The sequence below is a fragment of the Protomyctophum parallelum genome (assembly GCF_964188405.1).
Source record: "Protomyctophum parallelum genome assembly, chromosome: 6".
NCBI lineage: Eukaryota > Metazoa > Chordata > Actinopteri > Myctophiformes > Myctophidae > Protomyctophum > Protomyctophum parallelum.
In genome coordinates this window covers 26,812,386-26,828,460 of record NC_139701.1, presented here as the reverse complement: position 1 = coordinate 26,828,460, position 16,075 = coordinate 26,812,386, and positions in this window count along the sequence as shown.

The following is a 16,075-nucleotide window of genomic DNA, read 5'->3' as shown; positions in this document are numbered from 1 at the left end:
ATCACGATGGAAGTCCATCAAGGACTACTATCGGAAGTTGAGAATGAAGGAGCTGAAAGCAAGCGGGAGTGCAGGAGGAGCCCCCAAGACAAAATGGATCTATTATGGGATCTTACATTTCCTAGACCCTTACATGGAGCCTAGGAAAACTACATCAAACTTCAGCCGGACGTCTCCAACTGCAGGTCAGCATGTGCTTACTGAAAGATTGATTGAATGACATCGTCATTGCCATTGTGGAGGACATCAGTTGTCATAGCTGTACATAACAAATGTTTGAACCTAGCTTTAAAGGGAGCAGCCAGCAGCAGGCGGAGGAGCACAATGATTCGAGCCCTGCTGAAAGTGGTAAGAGATACATATCAGTCAGACTGTTTACAAATACAACAGCAAACTCTAAAAATGTAGGCCTACACAGTAAATGTTTAAACCTTGCTTCATAGACACCACACTGGAGGACACTGCTGGACATGGGAGCACTGCTGGACATGGGAGCACTGCTGGACATAAATATGGTAAGGTATTCAGATGACTCACTCAAGACAAATTACTTTGGTAGATCTTTGTGTTTTGTAGTAATGTAGCTATGATGCAACTCAAAATCTTTGTGAGATATGTTCAACAGTTACTCTATAATCCAGAATAGTCTCCCCCTTTACACTGCACAAAGAAAGAGGAATGATTATGCCAATGTCTAATATTTCAAATCCCCAACTGTTTCATATTGGACTTCCAACATGGCAAGGTAAACTACACAACCCAAACCTCTACTCAAGTCTAGTTGTGCTTTACAGTTTACAAATCTAATAAAACGATTGAACCCAGTGTAAGACATGTTTGATTATTACCCAATAGTATTCGTGACCATGCCATCACTGCCGGTGGCACACGGGGGGAGTAGGCTACTGGTGTACACCATGTGAGACCACCCACTCCCATAAGTGATGATTTTTAGATTTGGCCCAAACTTTTTGAAATGCAATATAAATCCACTCAGCAGCGCTGGGAGCCCCGGGTCCCTCACCAACGGCCATGTCCCAGCTGCAGCCTATGTTTGTGACACAAACACAAGAAACTTCCATAACTGGTGAGATATTCAGATTTGACACAAACTTTTTGAAATACAATATGAATTCACTCCTGCTCAATATAACACATCATTCAACCTTACTTCATAGTGCACCCGGTGAGTCCAGCAGCGCTGGGAGCCCAGGGTCCCTCACCATCCGGGGCCATGTCCCAGCCGTGGTCTCGTGGGAAAAGACCACACATTTCCACAAGTGGTGAGACATTCAGATTTGACATGGAAGTTCTGAAATACAAGACAAATCCACTCCTGCTCAATGTAACACATAATTCAATCTTACTTCATAGTCCACCCGGCGAGTCCAGCAGCACTGGGAGCCCCGGGTCCCTCATCACCGGCCATGTCCCAGCTGCAGCCTATGTTTGTGACACAAACACAAGAAACTCCCATAACTGGTGAGATATTCAGATTTGTCACAAACCTTTTGAAATACAATATCCTGCTCAATATAACACATAATTCAATCTTACTTCATAGTCCGCCTGGCGAGTCCACCAGCGCTGGGAGCACTGCTGGTGGTCTTCAGCATCCTCCTCCAGAATCCTCTTCTGCAAGTGGTAAGACATTCAGATTTGACATGAAAGTTCTGAAATACAATACAAATCCACTTCAGCTCAATATAACACGTAATTTACTTACTTTATAGTCCACCGCAGGGCCAATTCCAACCTGGGGGTAGCAGCACGGGGACCCAGAGGTCTCCCACCACCAGCTGCTCGTCCTGTGGCAGGGTCCCCCACTTCTACAAGTAGTAAGAATTCAGACCTTACATGAACGTTATGTAATACCATCCTAAATCAAGCTACAATACAAAATCCAGTGCAGCTCAATATTGCAATATTGCTCAATGTTCAATGCTTTAACCTTACTAAATAGCATCCAGTCGAAGGAGGCCCAGGAGCACTGGACAGGAGGAGGCCCAGCCGCGTGAGGCCCCAGCCCCAGCCCCAGACGCGTTCGAGCAGTGGGCCATGGCAGAGCTCCAGAATAGGGATGGGGCAGCCCATTTTGGCCTCTACATAGCCAGCCAGCTCCGGAACCTGGATCCTGAAACGCAGATGAGAACGGAGATCGAACTAATGAGAGTGATGTTCAGGGCCAGATTTCCTGACACATTATAGTTTGCTTTTTTTTTTGCTTTTGTTTTGGTTGTTGCAGTCGATGGCCGTAGATTATGTATGCCTGAAGAAGGTCAGTAAGCTTGCCAAATAAATTGATTGTGTGCGGAGCTTCCCTTTATTTTTTTCTCATGTTCCCTTTGTGGCTCCAGCACCTCTCTTAAGTTTTTTCAGCGGATGAGCAGTGGTTCTTTTTCTATTTTTTTCTGTTTAGGAAAAGAATAAAAATATTTGAAGACTAGACTGTTTCAGTTTGATTTGCTTGTGTGAAGATTGACAGATGTTACAAAACTGATGGGTATCAGTTTTAAAGGTTATTTTTGTATGCCTCTGGTCTTGTATGCCGATTGTCTGCCAACTAAAACCCAGAAGAACGCAGATTTGTCAGAAATCTAGCCTTGAACAATATAGTGGGTGTCAACTATTTCAATACTCTCACGTCATGTTTGTTGCTCAACTTAGTGCTTAACCACTTAAACCCTAGTCTAGTCTTTGCCAAAAAATAGTTCACAATGCGTTGCATTGTAAACTTGTAGATGGGCTATTTTTGTCTAATGTTCCCCCAGGCTATAGACTACTATGGGTTAAAGTGGTTCAAAAAAGGACTGTTATTCAAAGGCTAGGATTATGACCTGATTAGAACCTGAGCCGGGATGTTTAACACGTGTCATTGGAAAGATGGTGTAAGGAATCTAGTAAAGGTACCTGGAGTGGTCAGATACGTTGGCTCGTATGGGCTGAGGTGTGCTTGATCGTGATTGTCTACTGAAGGTCAAAGGTCTTTAATGTAGTCTTGAAGAGGTCGGTGTCCTGTCTTGGACAGTCCCCAATATCCTGGGACTGTTGTTGGCTAGCTATATGGATAGATGGTCTTGTAGATTCTTGAGTGTGTTGGTTGAAATATTTTATACAAGGGGAGGTCTGCTCCTTTTATACTATTCTGCTGAACTTGTTTAGTCATCCTGTTGATGTGAGAGGATGTGTTGTCTTCTCTATGTATGGAGATCCAGCTGATGAACAGTCAGTAATATCGAGGTTAGTCAGCAGTTGGTACTTTAAGGTAGCTAAATTCACACTGACATGACTAAGAAGATGACAGAATTAAATTGTTACAGCGGGAGAAAATAGCCAATCCCACTGCAGTCATGGAAATAAAATATGTGTTGCATTGGACTTGGTCAGTTTTTTATTGGCCAGCCCTTTGAAGCAGTCGGAAGATTAGAATGGTGCTGTATGATTGTAGTCTTGAACAGAACCTTGAATTGCAGGAGGGAAGCCAGGCGGTGAGGGCAAATGTCTGTCGCTCTCACTAAATTCCTTCTGGGGGGTGAGGAATGAGGATGCTTGCTCAGTGGGGTGTGGAACGGAGGGTTACACTGTAACCCAGGTTCTCTGAGTGGAGAGACTGGCTCTCCACTACATATTATTCAATATGTACGGGAACTGACCCCACGGGGCAGTGTTCATGGATATCTCTTTAAGACACATCCTCTCTATGGTGGCCCTGCCCAGATGCCAATCAGCGGGCTATTTAAGCCCCATCTGTGCAGTGCCACTTCGATTAACTTGATTGACACGAATTTCGGAGCGGCTCTTTCGTGGAGAGCCAGTCTCTCCACTCAGAGAACCTGGGTTACAGTGTAACCCTCCGTTCTCTATCGTGTTCGAGACTGGCTCTCCACTACATATTATTCAATATGTACGGGAACTCTCTAAGACACACCGCGAGAAAATAAGCAGACCACCTGCCCCCGCGGCAGCCCGAGGCAGTTTAACCTGAATTCCATCCGAGCCTATAAGTGGTGAGCGCCATGAGTCACAGGCGCTTGCCAAAATGCTCCAAAACTTCAGTATTCATACCAAGTAAGTAATACTCGTGGCCTAGGCTCAGCTGGCCCAGCACAATGCTAGGCCAGTGACCACCGGGGTGAAGGGCTGCTCAAGCCAGCCCGTCAGATGCCCGGCCGGGCCGACCTGACCGGTCAAGGTGCCGGTGACCCTACCGCTGAGTAGCACGCAGGAGCGACTCCCACAGGGGGAGCGGATGCCACCACGTTCCATCGGTAGGACAGGGTGAATGTAGACAGAGTCGCCCATGTCACTGCTGTGTAGATCTCTGTCAGAGATACACCATTCTACAGCAACCAGGGGGCTGTCGTCTCATGGGCAGAGGCGACACTGGCACTCCTGCCTGCTTGTCCCTGTTGGATCACCCCTGTGATCCGGTGGGACAGTCCAGCCTTCGACCATGGTCTACCCGAGCACCCCTGCTAAAACACACGAAGCGCTGGTCCGTCACGTTGTGGGCCTACGTGTGGCCCTGACATACAACTCCAACGCTCTAGCGGGGCAGAGTGGGTGACCAGCTCTGTCTGCACACTTCATCCGTCTGCATGTAGAGAGGACAGAGCTGTGCGAAGCCAGTTGCTGTAGCTCCTCAATAAGGTCAGGCCCTTATGGTCACCGAAGTGCCGTGTAAGCAGGTGCCGGTGGCATTGACAAAATCGCCCTGTGTTGGCTAGCTGTGCCTAGATAGCCATGACTTTGTGACTTCTCTGGAAGAGCTTTCTCTGTGGTTTCAGACCGGTAACCGGATTATACGCCGCAGAGTCACACCTAGGTGCGTGACCGGCTCCGCCGTGACACCCTGTATACTGTATAGCAGGGGTCCTCAACTAGAAATGATGAAGGTCCACAAATATGTTTTTGAATAAGACCGAGGTCCGGTCCCATGCGCGGCGTCCATCGGAGATCGAGGCTCTATGCCCGTTTAGTATGGTCAAGCCAAGCTTATACAAATCAGATCCCCTTCCAACCAACCAATAATGGGGTTCAGAGTGCAGGCCCGGAGTGCGACTCCAAATCACGCGCGCGCGCAGTGGGCCCTTGGGGGACATTTTGGGGGCCTTTGCAGCAATTTCACATGAGAAATGTACCATCTGATGTTATTTATATTATTAACTTCTTCCCTCCATTAACATAAGACACACAATGTAGTTGTGCTGCAGCAACACTGCCTGAATTGAATTGAAATTGACTGTGGCTGGCCTGGCCTGAGCTTAGGAGAGATTCTTTTTTGCTGGCCTGACCTGATGCAAAAAAAAAAAAAAAAAAAAGGGTCCGCAGAGAGGTGGTCCGCGGTCCGGTCGTGGTCCGCGGTCCGGTCGTGGACCGCGGTCCGCCAGTTGAGTACCCCTGCTGTATAGTGTGCTCTGCCCGACAGCCACAGCACGCTCTGCTGTGTTACTGAGCCCGGCTCCACCGTGAAACTACACCACGGACGCATGAGCTGACCCCGTCAGCAATACGCCATATAGTGGCTGAGATTCAGGCATACTTCCTGGCAGACCCAGCATGTCATGTCTGTGTCACTGGGGAACCAGATCCACAGACAGAACTACACCACGGTCGCGTAAGCAGGCGCCCCGCCAGCAATACGACAGTATAGCGCGCTATAATGCCTGCATAATTTGCCTTCAACTAAACGTCGGACAGACACAGCATGTCCTGTCCGTGACAGAACTACACCACTGTCGCGTGAGCTGACGCCTCGCCAGAAATACGACAGTATAGTGCGCTATGATGACTGCCCAACATAAAGTGAAACATTCGACTGACCCAGCACGTTCTGTTTGTGTCACTGAACCCAGATCCACAATACCGAACCACATCACAGGCGTGTAAGCTGGCGCAACACCAACAATACATGTATTCATGTACTTTTTGTATGTCTATTTTATATGGACCCCAGGAAGATTAGCTGTCGCCTCGGCCTCAGCTAATGGGGATCCATTCAATAAACCATACCCTGTATAGTGTGCTCTAATGGCAGTCTGACCCCAAGGACATGGTGTTGTGGGTGTGGACTTCGTTGACATTAACAGTTTCCGTGCCGGGAATGGATTACTCCAGGTTAATGTCGCTGCCGTATCGGACATACCCGCCTTTTGTTTTATGTGTTTAATCCACCGTAATGTAATGAATCAAAAGAAAATCCGTCTTCGTCGCGGAGTATGAGACTGGATGCCTTCGCTGTGATGACGAAACCGGAAATCGTCACATGCTGTGGGCTGCTAGGGCTTCTGGGAAATTGAGGCCAATGGAAATGCATTGGATGCAACGCCTCATTGAAACCAATCTTGTGTGCGTCTTCCGGGTGCACCAAGATGGTGGATGCTACACACAGATCATAACAAACCACGGGAGCTTTTTTTGATGGATTTTCGCGGATTAAAAGCCCAAATAATTCAGCGTATGCTCTAAAGGTAATACAACAATCTCGGCAGTGAAGGGGGGTTGATTAAAATGCGGGTTAAGCGTAAAAAACAGTCAAACTGTTAAGGAAGTATTTAGACGGGTACATGGGTATCTTGGTGGTGTATCGAATCTTGTGGACCAGACCCATTGCAAGATGCTGTACTCTGTCGTCGACCCTAAGCCATCCCAGCCTGTCAAAGTGGGCAGGGGTGGGTTCGGGGGGTGAGGCCAAGTAGGAGCCTGACCAGTTTGTTTTTGGAGGTCTGGAGCCTTGTTTTAAGGGCCTTTGAGGTGCTGTGGTAGAGGTGCATGCATAGTCGAAGAAACCTTGTACGAGGGCTCCTGTTAGGGTCTTCAAGGTGTTTTTGTTGACCAGTGAGGAGATCCTGTAAAGGAATCTTGTTCTTTGGTTGACTTTTTTGATTACGTTGTTGGCCATTTTATCACCGAAAGATTAGCCACCATGATGGAACCGAGGTAGGTAATTTGATCTTTTCATGTGATAATATTGTCACCCACTCTAACCAAGAAGCCATCTGCCTTGCTGAGATTACTATTTGATCTGAAGAGAATGGATTCAGTTTTTCCCAGGTGTAAGGATAGTTTGTTATCAGCGAGCCAGGTGCAGATTCTACCGAGTTCAGAGCTGAGGGCCTTTTCCACCTGCAGTGTCTGTCTGTCTGTCTGTCTGTCTGTCTGTCTGTCTGTCTGTCTGTCTGTCTGTCTGTCTGTCTGTCTGTCTGTCTGTCTGTCTGTCTGTCTGTCTGTCTGTGTCTGTCTCTCTCTCTTTCTCTCTCTCTCTCTCTCTCTCTCTCTCTCTCTCTCTCTCTCTGGTTTGATGTAGATTAACCTATACATTCTTATATAATTGCTGTCTCATAGGATCGTAAAAGATGCGATCACAAGCCTGGGATCAAGGGATGTATGTATGATAAAGCGATAAAGACAGCAAATAATTATTTGGCCTAAGTAAGTGCAAAAAAAAGATATGGAAAAAGTGCTGCAAAGACATGAATTTAAATAGACTTGGGATAATACAAATATACATGGGATGACAGTCCTTTATAAATCAGAGAAGAGGTCTGTCCACCATTATAAATTAATTAGAAAAATAAATTTGGCCTGCAACATCTTGCCACTTTATTTGCTTTCTGGTTTGGCAGTTTACACACATACTGGCTACATACAATATACAGGAGGAGTAGGTTAGTATAGGCCTATACCCTCAGGACTCTAATTCACAGATTCACATTTCATGGAAAACACGGCCATCTGCTGGCCATCATTACACACAACACTGAGATCCAAGACAGCCTTTAATTAGCATTGTTTGTTTTCTATCTTTTTATTTATTTATCACGGCACAGAATTTCTTAGCAGAAAGTAGCTCACAAACGCTTTGCAGATTGAAAGAGGATTCATTCCATTATATAAAAAGAATCCAGTGTTGCAAATTGTGGACCGTTAATATGTAGTGCAGTGCATGAAAATGACACTGATCAATAACCTTTATTATGTTATTAACATCTCTCAGTATGGCTTAGGCTTTTAGGGTATGTAGCCTACTCCAGTTGACATCAGACACTATAGTGTCTTATATGAATGAAGGAATACTCACTGTGTTTGTGTTTACTGAAAGTTTAGATGAAAATGATGGGCCATAACAATGATCCGAGCCGCCCCGTACCCGAAGCCGGGGGTCCACACACACACACACACACACACACACACACACACACACACACACACACACACACACACACACACACACACACACACACACACACACACACACACACACACACACACATGACACGTCGGCAAAAAAACAAACGCTTTGTCAACACTAGTTGATGCCGCACACGAGCCCATTTCCACCCACCAGCTGTTTAACACATTTAATCCTGTCGACGGGTATACTCGTCCTGATAAATTAATTGCACACAATGCGTGGGGCGCTCTTGACGAGTAGGCTCGTTTTGAGGCGTTTGATATCGCTATAAGATTGCCTTGCTGTTTTCCTTTTTTTTTAATCACTCCGGTTGCTGTGCACGATTGCTTTGGCCCCGCCCGAACTGTGTCTCATTCGCCATAGCTATTAGCTTCTGTTTTAGCGATAAAGCGAGATGCGATTAAGCGAGAAAAAATGGTAACCTACTTATTTTAATGATTTTGTCGTGGGAGGTCGGCAAGAGTACATTTAAAAATATTTAGCAAATTTTACAATGTTAGCTTTGTGATTTATTCTTTTATTTACTGTTGTTATTGCTGTTGGAATATGATCTTTATTGTATATATGTATTTTATTATTAACTCTTATTGTGAAGTAACCCATAGTGCCTATCAACTGTGTGTATATAACCCGGTGTAAATAAATATGTCAGTGACGTGTGTCGTACTGAACCAACAACACTACAGCTGATGCCTCCTGGTGTGACTTTATTTACTCTTCAGTATTTTCCTCCGTCAAGTATATTCTTCACTTCTATATTTCTGGTACAACACGCTATTACAGCTGTGAAACTCAACAGGTTATGGGCCCAGAGAGACCGGATTTATTTACGAGGTGAAACGTTTGTTGTCGGCGTGCTTTGCCGAGCTAGTCTCGAGTTAGGCTAACAACAGAAGAACAGAACCATGCGGGCTGCTTCGAGTGGTCATTGGTCAAGATTGTGTTTCGACGGAGATGCGGAGAGATATATACTGTGGCAGACGAGGATGTTGGGACATCTGAGACTACAGGGGTTGAAGGATATCGTCCTAAAAGATCTCGAGCCACCCGTCGAGGGTGAAGAAGTTGATGTGACCTACGAGGACATGAATGCTTTGGCATATAGAGAGATGGTCCAGTTTTTGGACAGCAAGAGCACACTGATAAGTTCAGTGGCAAGTGCAACTCCATCGGTGAAGACAGCGTGGAGGTCTGGAGCCCCATTCTAGCGCAAAGACATTAAACTGTCCTGTTACAATTGCGGCCAGAAGGGGCATAGAGCTTTCGAGTGTGAAGGTGCTGCCGGTCAGAGAAAACAGAGACAGTGGTGCAGTCTTTGCATAAGTCCCACGCACAACGATGCCATCTGCAGAAGGAGGAGACAACAGAGGCGAGATGAGGCACGGAGAGTGTCTGAGAAGAACAACAGCGAGCACGAGTACTCATTCGGGGTGAGGGACTGTGATGCCGAAGTTCAACGAGTGAGAGGCGAACGAGGGCATCGTGATCGTGAGAGACAGACGGGTCTGATGGTCGACACAGGAGCGACTTCCCATATCATCACACACATCACAAAGTTCACAAGTTTCGACGGCAGTTTCCAGCCTAAAGAACACTGTATGGAGTTGGCTGACGGCACGAGATGCCATGGAGTGGCAGAGCGCAGAGGAGATGCAACGGTGATTCTGATCGACAGCAGGGGGAAGCGCCACACAACTACCCTGAGACATGCGTTGTACATTCCTACATATCCACAGGACATGTTTTCGGTGCAAGCAGCAACCACCAGAGGTGCCACTGTCATTTTCCAGAAAGGTAAAAATGTTCTGAAGTGCAGAGATACGAGGTTCAAAATATATTTGTACAACAAAATTTATTATTTGAACACTGTGAACGACCAGAAATGTATGGCTAATGGTAATGGTAAAGTGCAGACGCACAGGTTGAAGTGTGTGACCCCACCCATTGTAGAGCAACAGACACAGACTGAAATGCCTGTTGTTAATGATGATGATGATGATTATTTTGATGTGCCGAGATGGAGGAGTAGGTCTAAGAGAAATACTCCACTCCTACCACGAGGGCAGGTTCAGCAGCAAGTGCACGAGGCTGTAGTAGCTACACCTCAGGCAAACCAGACTGTGCAGTCAGATGAGGGCCAGGCTAAAAATGAGGCTAAACAGCAGACACGTTACCCTACCAGAGTGAGGATGAAGCCAGCCTATTTGAGTGACTATGTAACTGTCAGTGCAGAAAAGGTCCCGAAGAACATGGACTATTCCTACAGCTACAGGTTACGAGTCAGACAGCCAGAGGGCAAGAAAACAGTGGGGGAAGCAAGCAAGAAAGCAGTGGGGGACAGAAACGGGATGGTGCATGATTATTGGACTAAAAATCACACTAGTACTCAAAACCCAGCTATGCAAAAGAAGATGAGAACACAAAAGAAACCAAAGAGAAAGAAATGTTAATTTGTGTTTGAGTGATCTGATTTTGTGATTTATTTAATCTGCTATTTATTGAGTATTTGAAAAGAAAATATGCATTTGAAGAAGAGTAACATGTGTATTTAACTTTATTATTGAAAGCAGTAATGACAACATGATGACTGATGTCAAAGGTTTAACTTGACGTTTTGTATTCTATTGTGAAAAGAAGAGGGGAGAATGTATATAAGAGATTTATGAAAAAGAAAATATATCCAATGTGCGATCAAGTGGGGGTGTTGGAATATGATCTTTATTGTATATTATGTATTTTATTATTAACTCTTATTGTGAAGTAATCCAGACCGGAAGTGCCTATCAACTGTGTGTGTATATAACCCGGTGTAAATAAATGTCAGTGACGTGTGTCGTACTGAACCAGCAACACTACAGCTGATGCCTCCTGGTGTGACTTTATTTACTCTTCAGTATTTTCCTCCGTCAAGTATATTCTTCACTTCTTTATTTCTGGTACAACACGCTATTACAGCTGTGAAACTCAACAATTGCCTAAAGTGTAAATTGTGAAATGACTACTGTTGAAATGTAATGAATGTGATTGCTGTTGGACCTGTAAATTACAACAAAACAAACTAAGGCACTGGTGTGGTACTTCCTGGTTTACCAGAACAGGGTTCAACTCCCTGCAGTGCCCTGCTCAATGTGTTGTATTTACATGATTTATCACCCTATAGCATGCGCTCCGATACGATTGACTATAGCCTGTCGCTTTACCGTGATTTTCACCTTTTAAAAAAACATCCTCCGAAATTGTGAAAAATGGCAACCGATAGCATGCGCTCCGAGACGATGGACTATATAGCCTGTCGCTTTCCTGTGATTTTAACCTTTTTTTCAAATCCTCCGAAATCGTGAAAAATGGCACCCAATAGTATGCGCTCAGAGACGATGGACTATAGCCTGTCGCTTTTCCGATATTTTCACCTTAACTTTTTTAAATCCTCAGAAATCGTGAAAAATGGCACCCTATAGCATGCACTCCGAGACAATGGACTATAGTCTGTCGCTTTCCTGTGATTTTCACCTTTTTTTCAAGTCCTCCGAAATCGTGAAAAATGAAAACCGATAGCATGCACTCCGAGTAGTTTCTGAGTTATTTAACTTAAACGCCCAATGCATTCTCTATGGCAATAGCACAAACTTTGGCATGCTACTAGTCCTACATACGTAAACCTACCAACCCCATTCTAGCCTACTTAGGTTCATTTTACGGTGGACATGTTTGCCTGAAAAGGAATCTTTGAAAGGTGTCATAGTTTTAGAAATATAGTGCTTTCAAATTTGAGACTTTTAACATGGGGCTCAATGGCAGATTTTGGCACGTCAAAAAATCACTTTCACCTAGAAACTCTATTCACACTTTTTATTATTCAGCTTACTGTGGAGACACATGCTGGAACGTTTTACTTTGAAATGTTTTATAGTTTCTGAGTTATTTCACTTAAACGCCCAATGCATTCTCTATGGCAATAGCACAAACTTTGGCATGCTACTAGTTCTACATACTTAAACCTACCAACCCCACTCTAGCCTACTTAGGTTCATCTTACGGTGGACATGTTTGCCTGAAAAGGAATCTTTGAAAGGTGTCATAGTTTTAGAAATATAGTGCTTTCAAATTTGAGACTTTTAACATGGGGCTCAATGGCAGATTTTGGCACGTCAAAAAATCACTTTCACCTAGAAACTCCATTCACACTTTTTATTATTCAGCTTACTGTGGAGACACATGCAGAACGTTTTACTTTGAAATGTTTTGTAGTTTCTGAGTTATTTAACTTAAACGCCCAATGCATTCTGTATGGCAATAGCACAAACTTTGGCATGCTACTAGTCCTACATACTTAAACCTACCAACCCCATTCTAGCCTACTTAGGTTAATCTTACGGTGGACATATTTGCCTGAAAAGGAATCTTTGAAAGGTGTCATAGTTTTAGAAATATAGTGCTTTCAAATTTGAGACTTTTAATATGGGGCTCAATGGCAGATTTTGGCACGTCAAAAAATCACTTTCACCTAGAAACTCCATTCACACTTTTTATTATTCAGCTTACTGTGGAGACACATGCTGGAACGTTTTATTTTGAAATGTTTTGTAGTTTCTGAGTTATTTAACTTAAATGCCCAATGCATTCTCTATGGCAATAGCACAAACTTTGGCATGCTACTAGTCCTACATACTTAAACCTACCAACCCCATTCTAGCCTACTTAGGTTCATCTTACGGTGGACATATTTGCCTGAAAAGGAATCTTTGAAAGGTGTCATAGTTTTAGAAATATAGTGCTTTCAAATTTGAGACTTTTAATATGGGGCTCAATGGCAGATTTTGGCACGTCAAAAAATCACTTTCACCTAGAAACTCCATTCACACTTTTTATTATTCAGCTTACTGTGGAGACACATGCTGGAACGTTTTATTTTGAAATGTTTTGTAGTTTCTGAGTTATTTAACTTAAACGCCCAATGCATTCTCTATGGCAATAGCACAAACTTTGGCACGCTACTAGTCCTACATACTTAAACCTACCAACCCCATTCTAGCCTACTTAGGTTCATCTTACGGTGGACATGTTTGCCTGAAAAAAGAAAAAAATCCAAAAAACGATGGGCTATAACCCATAGTTTTTTTTTCTTTTTTTCAAATCCTCAAAAATGATGAAAAACGGCGTGCTATAGTATGCCGTACGATACAGGCTATAGCCCATGGTCCAAAATAATGAAAAACGAGGATAAAAAAAAACAAAACGATGGGCTATAACCCATCGTTTTTTTCATTTTTCCATTTTTTTCAAATCCTCAAAAATGATGAAAAGCGGCGTGCTATAATATGCCGTACGATATGGGCTGTAGCCCATGGTCCAAAATGATGAAAAATGAGGATATTCTTTTTTTCAAAAATCCAAAAAACGATGGGCTATAACCCATCATTTTTTTTTAATTTTTCAAATCCTCAAAAATGATGAAAAGCGGCGTGTTATAATATGCCGTACGATATGGGCTATAGCCCATGGTCCAAAATGATGAACAACGAGGATAAAAAAAAAATCAAAAATTCAAAAAACGATGGGCTATAACCCATCGTTTTTTTTCTTTTTTTCTTTTTTTCCAAATCCTCAAAAATGATGAAAAACGGCATGCTATAGTATGCCGTACGATATGGGCTATAGCCCATGGTCCAAAATGATGAAAAAAGAGGATAAAAAAAAATTCAAAAATTCAAGAAACGATGGGCTATAACCCATCGTTTTTTTCATTTTTTCATTTTTTTCAAATCCTCAAAAATGATGAAAAACGGCGTGCTATAGTATGCCGTACGATATGGGCTATAGCCCATGGTTCAAAATGATGAAAAACGAGGATTGTTTTTTTTCAAAATTCAAAAAACGATGGGCTATAACCCATCGTTTTTTTCATTTTTTAATTTTTTTCAAATCCTCAAAAATGATGAAAAACGGCGTGCTATAGTATGCCGTACGATATGGGCTATAGCCCATGGTCAAAAATGATGTAAAACGAGGATATTATTTTTTTCAAAAATCCAAAAAACGATGGGCTATAACCCATCGTTTTTTTCATTTTTTTTCAAATCCTCAAAAATGATGAAAAACGGCGTGCTATAGTATGCCGTACGATATGGGCTATAGCCCATGGTTCAAAATGATGAAAAACGAGGATTGTTTTTTTTCAAAATTCAAAAAACGATGGGCTATAACCCATCGTTTTTTAATTTTTTTTTTTTTTTTCAAATCCTCAAAAATGATGAAAAACGGCGTGCTATAGTATGCCGTACGATATGGGCTATAGCCCATAGTCCAAAATGATGAACAACGAGGATAAAAAAAAAATCAAAAATTCAAAAAACGATGGACTATAACCCATCGTTTTTTTAATTTTTAATTTTTGCCGTACGATACAGGCTATAGCCCATGGTCCAAAATAATGAAAAACGAGGATAAAAATAAAAAAAACGATGGGCTATAACCCATCGTTTTTTTCATTTTTCCATTTTTTTCAAATCCTCAAAAATGATGAAAAGCGGCGTGCTATAATATGCCGTACGATATGGGCTGTAGCCCATGGTCCAAAATGATGAAAAATGAGGATATTCTTTTTTTCAAAAATCCAAAAAACGATGGGCTATAACCCATCATTTTTTTTTAATTTTTCAAATCCTCAAAAATGATGAAAAGCGGCGTGCTATAATATGCCGTACGATATGGGCTATAGCCCATGGTCCAAAATGATGAACAACGAGGATAAAAAAAAAAATCAAAAATTCAAAAAACGATGGGCTATAACCCATCGTTTTTTTTCTTTTTTTCTTTTTTTCCAAATCCTCAAAAATGATGAAAAACGGCATGCTATAGTATGCCGTACGATATGGGCTATAGCCCATGGTCCAAAATGATGAAAAAAGAGGATAAAAAAAAATTCAAAAATTCAAGAAACGATGGGCTATAACCCATCGTTTTTTTCATTTTTTCATTTTTTTCAAATCCTCAAAAATGATGAAAAACGGCGTGCTATAGTATGCCGTACGATATGGGCTATAGCCCATGGTTCAAAATGATGAAAAACGAGGATTGTTTTTTTTCAAAATTCAAAAAACGATGGGCTATAACCCATCGTTTTTTTCATTTTTTCATTTTTTTCAAATCCTCAAAAATGATGAAAAACGGCGTGCTATAGTATGCCGTACGATATGGGCTATAGCCCATGGTCAAAAATGATGTAAAACGAGGATATTATTTTTTTCAAAAATCCAAAAAACGATGGGCTATAACCCATCGTTTTTTTCATTTATTTTCAAATCCTCAAAAATGATGAAAAACGGCGTGCTATAGTATGCCGTACGATATGGGCTATAGCCCATGGTTCAAAATGATGAAAAACGAGGATTGTTTTTTTTCAAAATTCAAAAAACGATGGGCTATAACCCATCGTTTTTTTCATTTTTTCATTTTTTTCAAATCCTCAAAAATGATGAAAAACGGCGTGCTATAGTATGCCGTACGATATGGGCTATAGCCCATGGTCAAAAATGATGTAAAACGAGGATATTATTTTTTTCAAAAATCCAAAAAACGATGGGCTATAACCCATCGTTTTTTTCATTTATTTTCAAATCCTCAAAAATGATGAAAAACGGCGTGCTATAGTATGCCGTACGATATGGGCTATAGCCCATGGTTCAAAATGATGAAAAACGAGGATTGTTTTTTTTCAAAATTCAAAAAACGATGGGCTATAACCCATCGTTTTTTAAATTTAATTTTTTTTTCAAATCCTCAAAAATGATGAAAAACGGCGTGCTATAGTATGCCGTACGATATGGGCTATAGCCCATAGTCCAAAATGATGAACAACGAGGATAAAAAAAAATTCAAAAA